Here is an 11,854-nt window from a genome sequence, read left to right on the forward strand (position 1 = left end):
ACCAGCCGACCACGGAGGTTTGACATTAGTCAATGCGTTAGAAAAGGACAACTAGCGTGATAGAGTAAGACAAGAATAGTTTTATTAGTGCAGCCTTTAAACATGATAATGGAAGTTGGAAAACTAGTTACGAAAGAGTTTTCATCAAGTTTGATGTCTGTTTGCTGTGCTTGTTACGATTGTTTGATCTGGAATAGGTATCTTTTAAATTCGGGATTATTTATCACAGTTTTAGAAAAGTTTGTAACCTACTACATTACATTGTTGAAAATTATGAAAGAACATTGAACCTATTTGTCGTCGTGAAATTTTCAAGACATCACGTACAAATAATTAGTAGTAATAGTATGTAATTCGTAGGAAAACTTTTTCAGCGTATTTAAGGTAGTAGAAATCATAATCGATTCTTCCAAATATAAACCAAAACCAAACAATTGCATCTGGAACTCGGTAGACAATTATTAGATACATCGCGAAGACTAACGGCCTGATTCAAATTTTGTAAACGTCAAAAATGAGATCCGCTCCATATCGTATCGAAATGTAATTTTTGGCGTTTAAAATTAGAATCAGGCCGTTACAAGGTGTTTTCGTGACATGCGCAGAAACAGGCGCGTTTTAGGTTTTCAGGAAATGCACATCGTGTGTGTGACTAGTAGAGCTAACAGTAAACATGTCTGCCAAATAGTGTTTACTTTAATTGCACATGTTATTTAAAACAATAAAATGCGACAGACAATGTAACCTACATATTCACAGGCTTTGACAAATATATTTTTAATTTTATGTCAACACTAATTTTACTCAAATTATGGTAGTTGTGAGAGATATAACTGACAATTTGGTTAACAGATGAACCACACATTACCTAAGTATTTAAGTTTCGTGTTTCCTTTAACTTGTCCGTTAGCTAGGCTTTAAGGTATGTTCTAGATTTCAACCGTCACATAACTCTGCCAAACACCCGGCCTGGAGACACCCGCCATTGCTCAGTGACCCGTCTAGTATCAGTTACGGAAGCCCGCCAACCGCCGCAACGGTTCAGGCCAATCAGCCGAATCCACGCCCAGGCCTAATTGGATCGAACTGTTCGAATTTGGAAGCGCCGTATTGGTTTTCATGGTTCGGGTGGTTCGGTTATGCCGACGGTTGGGTTCCAGGAATTTAAGGTGGAGCTTTTCTTTTTCAAAACGGAGGAATCTGATGTGCCAGTTGCACTCAATCCCAAATCCCAATTGACGGACTAATGAACGCCACTCAATAAAACGATGAAAATTTCCATAGGTACGATAAAATTTAGGGAAGATTTTCACGATGGCAGACGGTTTGGTGTAAGCGACCCTTAGTATTCACAGTTGCCGTTTCAGTTCCCAAAAATTATGAGGTGTTTAGGCTACTACGAAATTGTAGTTGTAGAAATGTATTTATATAAACTACCTACAAAAAACAGACTAAAACAAAAGAAAAAGTGAACAAGAACGAAACGCGAAACTAAAGACTGTAGAGTAATTCCATTGTTTAATAGACAAATATTTGTTTAAGTAAGATTACTCATTAAATTGATTTGAACGATTACTTATTTGTTTCAACATAATTTTGAAACTCAATGAATGCTACTTGATGGATATGATCTAATTTAAAATTAATTTGAGTCTTATTGACCTACAGATTTACATCACCACTTTTCATTTGTTTTAACGACAGTCTAATTATTCTAGTTTGCATAAAAGTAGTAGCTAATTAACATTTTTAATAACCTTAAGTTTCAAGAGTCGTTAGTTTAAAAATAATTCATCATTTATTAATGACATTTAAGTAATTCCATAGAAAACGATGCGCCGGAAGCTCCGGCCCGGACACGGCCCGGTCTAAGGTGAGTCATCCTTTACTCAGTCACAGATTTTCTTACTGATAGTTTTGTTAAATAATGTTTGATCTCTTAATAAAAGTCTTTGCTATTTTGCCATACCTAATTTACAGTCCATGAAGCATTTTTATGTTTTGCAACAACTTTATGAACATGAAGCTAATTTAACGGTTTTAACGGTTTCACTCACGAGTTTTTCGTCACTCGCGCGACATGTTTCGGAACTTTATGAACTTTACATACCTATATTACTTACAGAATAATATTTCATAAATATTTGTAATTTATTTTATCACGTCTTTTGAATGAATTGCATTATGTGAATGAGTAGCTATAGGTACTCTTTACTTAGGCGTAGGTACTTTAAAAATCTTCCATTTTTATTTTACGGTCATTGACTGACTGCATCAATTGCGCCTTTCAGTCCGATTGACGACTTCTTATCTTATCAATCATTCAATTTAAAGATGCTGACGATCTGTAGCCTTAATTCAAACAATGTTATGTGTTAACGCTTTCGTAACTTGACATCCTATCCTGCCTTAAAGTTACTGTACTTTCAGTTCAGTCAGAGTTCAGAGGAATTAAGGAGGATGTACCATCAGTCGCATAAGTGCATGGCGACTTTATCAATGAATTTATTCATTCATAATTTCTCCATGCAATCTCGCAGCTCACTGTACGTGGGCTATTTATTTTAAGTTTTTATTTTCAAATTTCAGATTTTTATGTTATTTCTACTCAAAATCAACATGTTCCTTCGGACGTAGGTAATAGACAAACCGTGACCCAAAAATTTTATTTTCATTCTTCCGTTACTATTTTTTATACATTTTGTATGACGGTCGATTGGAAGAAACGAATAATACATACTAGAACAAATTAAATTATTTTCAGAAAATATTTTTTTAATTTGTTATTATTTCGAGTAGTCACACTACTATATAAATTATAAACTAAAATAAATGTCATATACACAGAAAAAGTGACCCAAGCCTCTAGTGCCCCAGGCTGGAATCGAACCAGCGTCCTCTGCTACCGCGGCAGGTGCCTGTTACCTCTCGGCCACCGGGGGACAGCGGCATAGGTCGAATTTTCCAAGTATATGCACTTCATACTGAAGGCTTAGAGGCTTGGGTCACTTTTTCTGAGTGTTACATTTATTTCAGTTTAGAAACGAATAATGTATGGAAAATTTTGGTCACATTTTTTTTTCTATTATAAAATGGCAGTTATAAAATGGCCCATCTACCCTGTGGTGAAAGACGAGGGCAAGCGGAGCTCTCCTACACATTCCTCGGAAATCGTGTGACATGTACGAGGGGCGTTCAAAATATTCTCGGTATTGATATCTTACGACCTCTTCTAAAATTTCTTTCGTTACTGGCCGCTAAGGTTTATTCATTGACATTAAAAAAAAGTATAATTCGAACCGAGATGGTCTTTTGTTTTTCTGCAATTGCTGAACAAACATGAACATCATGTGCGAATTGACAATGTTAACTAAATTAGAACATCGATGCGTGATAAAATTCTTGACAAAACAGGGTAAAAATCAAAAAACCATAAAAGAGGAAATGGATTGTGTTTACCGTGAGTCTGCTCCTTCTTTATCTACCATTCAAAAGTGGTCAAGCGAGTTTAAACGCGGAAGGGAGAGTATTGAAGATGACCCTAGACCTGGCCGGCCTGTAGTAGCTACTTCACAAGAAAATATTGATAAAGTGGAAAAACTTACATTGGAAGATGGTCGAGTGAAGGTAAAATCTATAGCACAAGTAACCAATCTCTCTATTGGTACCGTACATGATATTATACATGACCATCTTAATATGTCAAAAGTAAGTGCAAGATGGGTTCCGCGAATGCTGACTCGGCTTCAAAAAGACATGCGTGTAGCTTGTTGTTCCGATTTTATTGACCTGTGCGGTGAAAATCCTGATGAGGTGCTGCAAAGAATAGTTACTGGAGATGAAACCTGGGTTCATCATTATGACCCAGAGAGTAAACAAGAGTCCATGCAGTGGCACATTAAGGGTTCAGCTCATCCCAAGAAGTTCAAGGTCATCCCTTCAGCTGGCAAGGTCATGGCCACGATATTTTGGGATTGTGAAGGAGTATTACTAATCGATTATAAAGAAAAAGGTGTAAATATCACAGGACAGTACTACGCTAACATTCTACGTCAATTAAAGGATGTAATTAAAGAAAAGAGGCGAGGAAAGTTAACCAAAGGTATTCTGCTTCGGCATGACAACGCCCCCGTCCATACTGCTCATATTGCCAAGGCAGCTATTGTTGAATGTGGGTTTAAAACTGTTACTCACCCACCGTATAGTCCGGACTTAGCCCTCAGCGACTTCTTTTTGCTCCCCAATCTTAAAAAGGATCTGCGTGGAAATAAATTTTCTGACGATGAAGCATTGAAGGCGGCAGTGGAGGAGCATTTTTACACGAAAGATAAAAAATATTTTTACGAGGGATTAAAAAAAATAATTGATCGATCTTTTAAGTGTATGAACATAGGGGGGGAGTATATTGAAAAATAAAAATATCAAACTTTTCGTACTTGTTTGTTTTCATTCTCATACCGAGAATATTTTGAATACCCCTCGTAGCATGTAAGTGACATAGTGCCCTACTTACATTTATCTTGTTTTCGGTTACTTTTTATTATCTCAGAAGTGTCTAAAATCTAAATGATTCGTTCATGTTTATCCTTTAATGTAAATATTCCTGAGTAGGTTATGTCAATAGAAAAATCAAGTCTTTCATTCCATTATCACATTATTTGCCACGGAGATAATATTTTGTTAGTATGGTAGGTACCTACCATCAAACTTCTATATTTGGCGGTTTCGAATATTGAGACATCCACCAAATACCTATATTGTAATATTTATTGAGCCTAAAATATCCTACAGCTCGGCTCAGCGTTCCATCTTATAGTGCAAAGTGGAACGCCGGAGCCACCTTTCTCTCTTTTCTTTTTGGGGGATAACATACCCAAGAGTTTTAAGTATGATTCTCGCGTCTAGGGCATTAATTATAACTATTATAAGATGTAAATTTTGAAAAGATGTGTCCCGCCGAGTTTGTTGCCGGTCCCATATTGAGATACCCTCCTCCAATTGAGGGGGGATTTAAATCTTCTCGGGGCAGAGATGTAGGGTTGGAGCCGGTGTAGCTTTATTTGGCGTTCATAAGCGCATTGTAATATGCCTACTTGAAGAAACTATCTTTTATCTTATCTTATCTTTATGATATAAGCTTAGTACGATCTGCACTTATTTTCCCCACTATCTTTTATTTAGATATCCAGGGACCTATTGCATTAGCTTTTATTTTATTATTCAATAGGCTGCAGATTAAGAATATTAGGCTTTTTATCTGTTTTAAGGCGTCAAGCTCATTCAGCCATATCCGCAAAAGGTCACAGGTCATCCAGAATACTGGACGTGTTATGCATATTACATAATATCCGATAAATGTTACAGTAATTATTGTTTTTATACATGAAAATCGAACGATAAATGTTATCAAGGAATTAAATAAATACTGGTGTCATTGGTATAAAGATGACGGTCATTGCGCAATCATTTAACCCAATGAACACCGAGAACCCGTTAAGGAGTCCTGACTTATCATGCTTATAGAGTCTGTGCGGAAAAAGAAGAGTCGTAAAATGTATTGAGCCCCATAAATTCCACGTCTCTTCTCTTTCCGAACAGACTCTAACGATAATCCTTGTTTATAGGTAGGTATGTATAAGACTGAGTGTTACGGGTCAAAGCTACGTGTCGATTTAAAACACTCCCTTTGTCGTGTTTTAATTTATCGCCACTTGTTGCGAATTTCCTACTTTCCGCACTTGTATCGTAAATAACAATTATAATCGTTGTCTTCTTAATCTTAATCTCTGTGAGAAATGTTAGTCTTTGAGAAGTAAGTAAATAACAAAATAAGTACTTTATGGAAAAGTTTATTATAAAGATTGTAACAAATAATTATTAGACACTCTTCTCTTAATTAAGATACATACTTACATAAAATAAAAATAAAAACAAAAACTTACGCATTATAATTAAGTCTTTAAAATCTACTCAAAAATACTGGTGTACAACATTTTAAACTAAAATAAATTCTTCTTTATGAAGCAAGCTAAATTAATTAGCCTAACAATTATTACAATGTATAGGTAATTATTATACTCTGCAGCCAACCTTATAAGTATAACGTATTTGAAAAGTATGCATTAATTAATTATTTTGTATAAATAAAAATCTCACAAAAAATCCTTTTTATGATTAGGTAGGTATATTGTGTACCTATAGAATATAATAAATTTCAACACACATTCTTGGAAAACATTTACACGTGAATTACCTTGCACATTTCAAAAATATATTCAATTAAGTAGTTAGAATTTTATTTTTGTCAAAAATCTACTATTTATTTTCCTTTCCCTTGCTTACATAATATGTTTCAGAGCGTAATCGCCATTCTAGATCTGTGGTTTTCTAAGATCCACTACTCCAAGCAATTTTATCTATACATATAAAGTCTGTACATGGAAGATATTCGAAAAAAAGTTGGTTGGGGATACTTAGAATCGATAACAGAACACGTTCCAACAGTTTTTAGAATTTTTGTCTGTTTGTCTGTTTATCTGTTTATCTGTTTATCTGTTTGTCTGTTTATTTGACCGCGCATCACGTGAAAACGGCTGAACGGATTTTGATGCAAACTTTACTAATCTGTCAAGAAACTCCCAGGCCCTATTTTAGGCTAGAAAAATTCAACCCCTAAAAGGGGGGGTGGCCACTACACTCAATTAAGTTATGTTTGCACCTGAATCTTATGGCGCTAACTTAAGAAAGTGGTGCACACTTTTTTTTTGTGAATGTACTTTGTAAAAAAAACAACATTTTTCTTAGTCAATGTCAAACGTCTTTGCAAATACATATTAAATCACATTTATAGACGGGTCTATCGCGGGTTTATTGACAATAATTAACATTATGTGAAGTGGGTGGTTTGAAAATATGATGTCTACCCCAAACTTTTTCATACACTTTTCGTCGGGTAGTTGCACAAATCTCTGTTTTGACATTTTGTTGGGACATCAGTTAGCCGCGCCCATGACCAGTGAAACCTGTGTCGAAACGTCGGTAAATAAAGGTAATAAAATAAATTTCGAGATAGGTCTATAAATGTGAGTTAATATGTGTTCGAAACGCGAAAGTTTTTAAATAGGTATTAAGTAATTGTAAATGTCAAACAATTTGGGACTTGCATTTTAAACGCGTTACCATACCTATCCGATTGCCCGCGGCTCCGCCCGCGTGGAATTCGGTCTGTGTCAGTAAGCTAATTCATCCCTAATTTCTCTTTCTCTCCCCTGGAGGCGGAACTTGAAGTAAAGTTGACAGATGGATACGATTAGCGGACTGAAGTCCAGATAAAATATTTTACAATTAGGTAGGTACTTACCACTAAACAAAACTACACTCCAAAACCAATAGTTTTTTTCGCCCTTATTCCAATATTAGACGTGATTTAAACGACACAGAGTTATAGTAGGTGTATAACGGACCCCTGCGTGGGCAGGCGCGATGTGTAGCCAACGCGCCCAATGAGGTGAAGGGGTGATTTCCCCAAGAGTCGGGTCCGAGTCCGGACGGCCGCTGGCGAGGTTGCGGAAGAGTACTTCGGCGTTCCTGGGACCTCGCCTTATAGCAGCGAGGCGGCAACAGAGGGGTTTTAGTGGGTAAACCTGGGGTCTCATTAGCTCACAACAGGGAGTCCCACATAACCATCCCGGCCCGTCCCCGCGCCGGGTGGTATGCTTAAAGCATTTCCCCTCTTAAAAAAAAAAAGGTGTATAACGGACAATACAGTACTACTTTTGTATTTTTACGTTCTTGAGTGTACCTATCCAAAACATGTCCATAGCAAATATCATCCAATTCTGTCCTCCAGTCAAATCATTCTGAGCATGAAAAATTAAGATTTATACACATAGAAATCCATACTTCCTAACAAACTTTCGAATTTAGGTCTAATATTATATTAGTTAGAAGTAAGATTACAGGAAAGGAGAATATTATAAATATCAAAAACTTGAGGCCGAGTATTTACACTTTATTTACAGTTATGTTTATGTATGCACAACTAAATATCTACATATATGTATGTACCGGGGATTACTTTTAACAGTGTAAAAAAATGTTTAATTATAAATTGGCCTAAGTCGTAGTCGCTTGGTAGGGTGCCCAGAATGCCATCTTTATTAAAGTAGGGCTTAACCCTTAAAATCGTATTAAAAACGCGAGCGCAGCGAGCGCGAATTTTTTTTGATAGAAAAAAAATTGAGAGATGGGAGTAATGTTGTCAGGGACACAGCCGCAATGGTTTACGTGAAACGTTGGTGTGGATATCTAATGCGAAAGCCGAAGGCCGAGCTCCATGTAGGGCCGAAGGCCCGAAGCGTCCAGGCTGTCAGTACTTAAGCACAGAACAATAGTATCAGTGTCTAAATGCGAAGGCCGAAGGCCGAGCTCCGCGTAGGGCCAAAGGCCCGAAGCGTCCAGGATGTAAGTGTTTAAGTCGTAGTAGTAGTCGCTCGATAGGGTGCCCAGAATGCCACCTTTATCAAATTAGGCTTAACCTTTAAAATCGTATTAAAAACGCGAGCGTAGCGAGCGCGAATTTTTTTTGATAGAAAAAAAATTAGAGAGGCTATGTCAGGGACATAGCCGCAGTGGTTTACGTGAAATTTTGGTGTGGATATCTAATGCGAAAGCCGAAGGCCGAGCCATGTAGGGCCGAAGGCCCGAAGCGTCCAGGATGCCAGTGCTTAATCACAGAACAATGGTATCAGTGTCTAAATGCGAAAGCCGAAGGCCGAGCTCCGCTTAGAGCCGAAGGCCCGAAGTGTCAGTCGTAGTAGTAGTCGCTCGGTAGAATGCCCAGAATGCCACCTTTATCAAAGTAGGCTTAACCTTAAAATGTAAAAACGCGAGCGTAGCGAGCGCGAATTTTTTTGATAGAAAACATTGAGAGAGGCTATGTCAGGGACACCGCCGCAATGGTTGAATTTTGGTGTGGATATCTAATGCGAAAGCCGAAGGCCGAGCTCCGCGTAGGGCCGAAGGCCCGAAGCGTCCTGGATGTCAGTGCTTAATCACAGAACAATAGTATAACTGTCTAAGTGCGAAGGCCCAAGGCCGAGCTCCGCGTAGGGAGGAAGGCCCGAAGCGTCCAGGCTGTCAGTGCTTAAACACAGAACAATAGTATTAATGTAGGTTAATGTGTGTGCTGGGCTCTCCAGTACCCGCTGATGCACCGCAGTACTTACCGTCGAGCGCGTCTGTCGTGCGAATCCGCTGAGCGGTCAACCGTTCTTCGCACTGCGTGAACGTCTCCGATTCTTCCTCAGATTCCTGAGACCGTGCTACCTTGTAACCTCAATACGTTGCGAGAATTTCGCGAAAAATTAGTTTTTTTCGGATAGGTATGGTAACGCGTTTAAAATGCAAGTCCCAAATTGTTTGACATTTACAATTACTTAATACCTATTTAAAAACTTTCGCGTTTCGAACACATATTAACTCACATTTATAGACCTATCTCGAAATTTATTTTATTACCTTTATTTACCGACGTTTCGACACAGGTTTCACTGGTCATGGTCGCGGCTAACTGATGTCCCAACAAAATGTCAAAACAGAGATTTGTGCAACTACCCGACGAAAAGTGTATGAAAAAGTTTGGGGTAGACATCATATTTTCAAACCACCCACTTCACATAATGTTAATTATTGTCAATAAACCCGCGATAGACCCGTCTATAAATGTGATTTAATATGTATTTGCAAAGACGTTTGACATTGACTAAGAAAAATGTTGTTTTTTTTACAAAGTACATTCACAAAAAAAAAGTGTGCACCACTTTCTTAAGTTAGCGCCATAAGATTCAGGTGCAAACATAACTTAATTGAGTGTAGTGGCCACCCCCCCTTTTAGGGGTTGAATTTTTCTAGCCTAAAATAGGGCCTGGGAGTTTCTTGACAGATTAGTAAAGTTTGCATCAAAATCCGTTCAGCCGTTTTCACGTGATGCGCGGTCAAATAAACAGACAAACAGATAAACAGATAAACAGATAAACAGACAAACAGACAAAAATTCTAAAAACTGTTGGAACGTGTTCTGTTATCGATTCTAAGTATCCCCAACCAACTTTTTTTCGAATATCTTCCATGTACAGACTTTCGACCCTCTTCAGCTTTATTATATGTAATAGATATCAAAAACTTGAGGCCAAGTATTTACACTTTATTTACAGTTATGTTTATGTATGCACAACTAAATATCTACATATATGTATGTACCGGGGATTACTTTTAACAGTGTAAAAAAATGTTTAATTATAAATTGGCCTAAGTCGTAGTCGCTTGGTAGGGTGCCCAGAATGCCATCTTTATTAAAGTAGGGCTTAACCCTTAAAATCGTATTAAAAACGCGAGCGCAGCGAGCGCGAATTTTTTTTGATAGAAAAAAAATTGAGAGATGGGAGTAATGTTGTCAGGGACACAGCCGCAATGGTTTACGTGAAACGTTGGTGTGGATATCTAATGCGAAAGCCGAAGGCCGAGCTCCATGTAGGGCCGAAGGCCCGAAGCGTCCAGGCTGTCAGTACTTAAGCACAGAACAATAGTATCAGTGTCTAAATGCGAAGGCCGAAGGCCGAGCTCCGCGTAGGGCCAAAGGCCCGAAGCGTCCAGGATGTAAGTGTTTAAGTCGTAGTAGTAGTCGCTCGATAGGGTGCCCAGAATGCCACCTTTATCAAATTAGGCTTAACCTTTAAAATCGTATTAAAAACGCGAGCGTAGCGAGCGCGAATTTTTTTTGATAGAAAAAAAATTAGAGAGGCTATGTCAGGGACATAGCCGCAGTGGTTTACGTGAAATTTTGGTGTGGATATCTAATGCGAAAGCCGAAGGCCGAGCCATGTAGGGCCGAAGGCCCGAAGCGTCCAGGATGCCAGTGCTTAATCACAGAACAATGGTATCAGTGTCTAAATGCGAAAGCCGAAGGCCGAGCTCCGCTTAGAGCCGAAGGCCCGAAGTGTCAGTCGTAGTAGTAGTCGCTCGGTAGAATGCCCAGAATGCCACCTTTATCAAAGTAGGCTTAACCTTAAAATTTAAAAACGCGAGCGTAGCGAGCGCGAATTTTTTTGATAGAAAACATTGAGAGAGGCTATGTCAGGGACACCGCCGCAATGGTTGAATTTTGGTGTGGATATCTAATGCGAAAGCCGAAGGCCGAGCTCCGCGTAGGGCCGAAGGCCCGAAGCGTCCTGGATGTCAGTGCTTAATCACAGAACAATAGTATAACTGTCTAAGTGCGAAGGCCCAAGGCCGAGCTCCGCGTAGGGAGGAAGGCCCGAAGCGTCCAGGCTGTCAGTGCTTAAACACAGAACAATAGTATTAATGTAGGTTAATGTGTGTGCTGGGCTCTCCAGTACCCGCTGATGCACCGCAGTACTTACCGTCGAGCGCGTCTGTCGTGCGAATCCGCTGAGCGGTCAACCGTTCTTCGCACTGCGTGAACGTCTCCGATTCTTCCTCAGATTCCTGAGACCGTGCTACCTTGTAACCTCAATACGTTGCGAGAATTTCGCGAAAAATTAGTTTTTTTCGGATAGGTATGGTAACGCGTTTAAAATGCAAGTCCCAAATTGTTTGACATTTACAATTACTTAATACCTATTTAAAAACTTTCGCGTTTCGAACACATATTAACTCACATTTATAGACCTATCTCGAAATTTATTTTATTACCTTTATTTACCGACGTTTCGACACAGGTTTCACTGGTCATGGTCGCGGCTAACTGATGTCCCAACAAAATGTCAAAACAGAGATTTGTGCAACTACCCGACGAAAAGTGTATGAAAAAGTTTGGGGTAGACATCATATTTTC

The sequence above is a fragment of the Cydia amplana genome, chromosome 6 (assembly GCF_948474715.1).
Source record: "Cydia amplana chromosome 6, ilCydAmpl1.1, whole genome shotgun sequence".
NCBI classification, from domain to species: Eukaryota; Metazoa; Arthropoda; class Insecta; order Lepidoptera; family Tortricidae; genus Cydia; species Cydia amplana.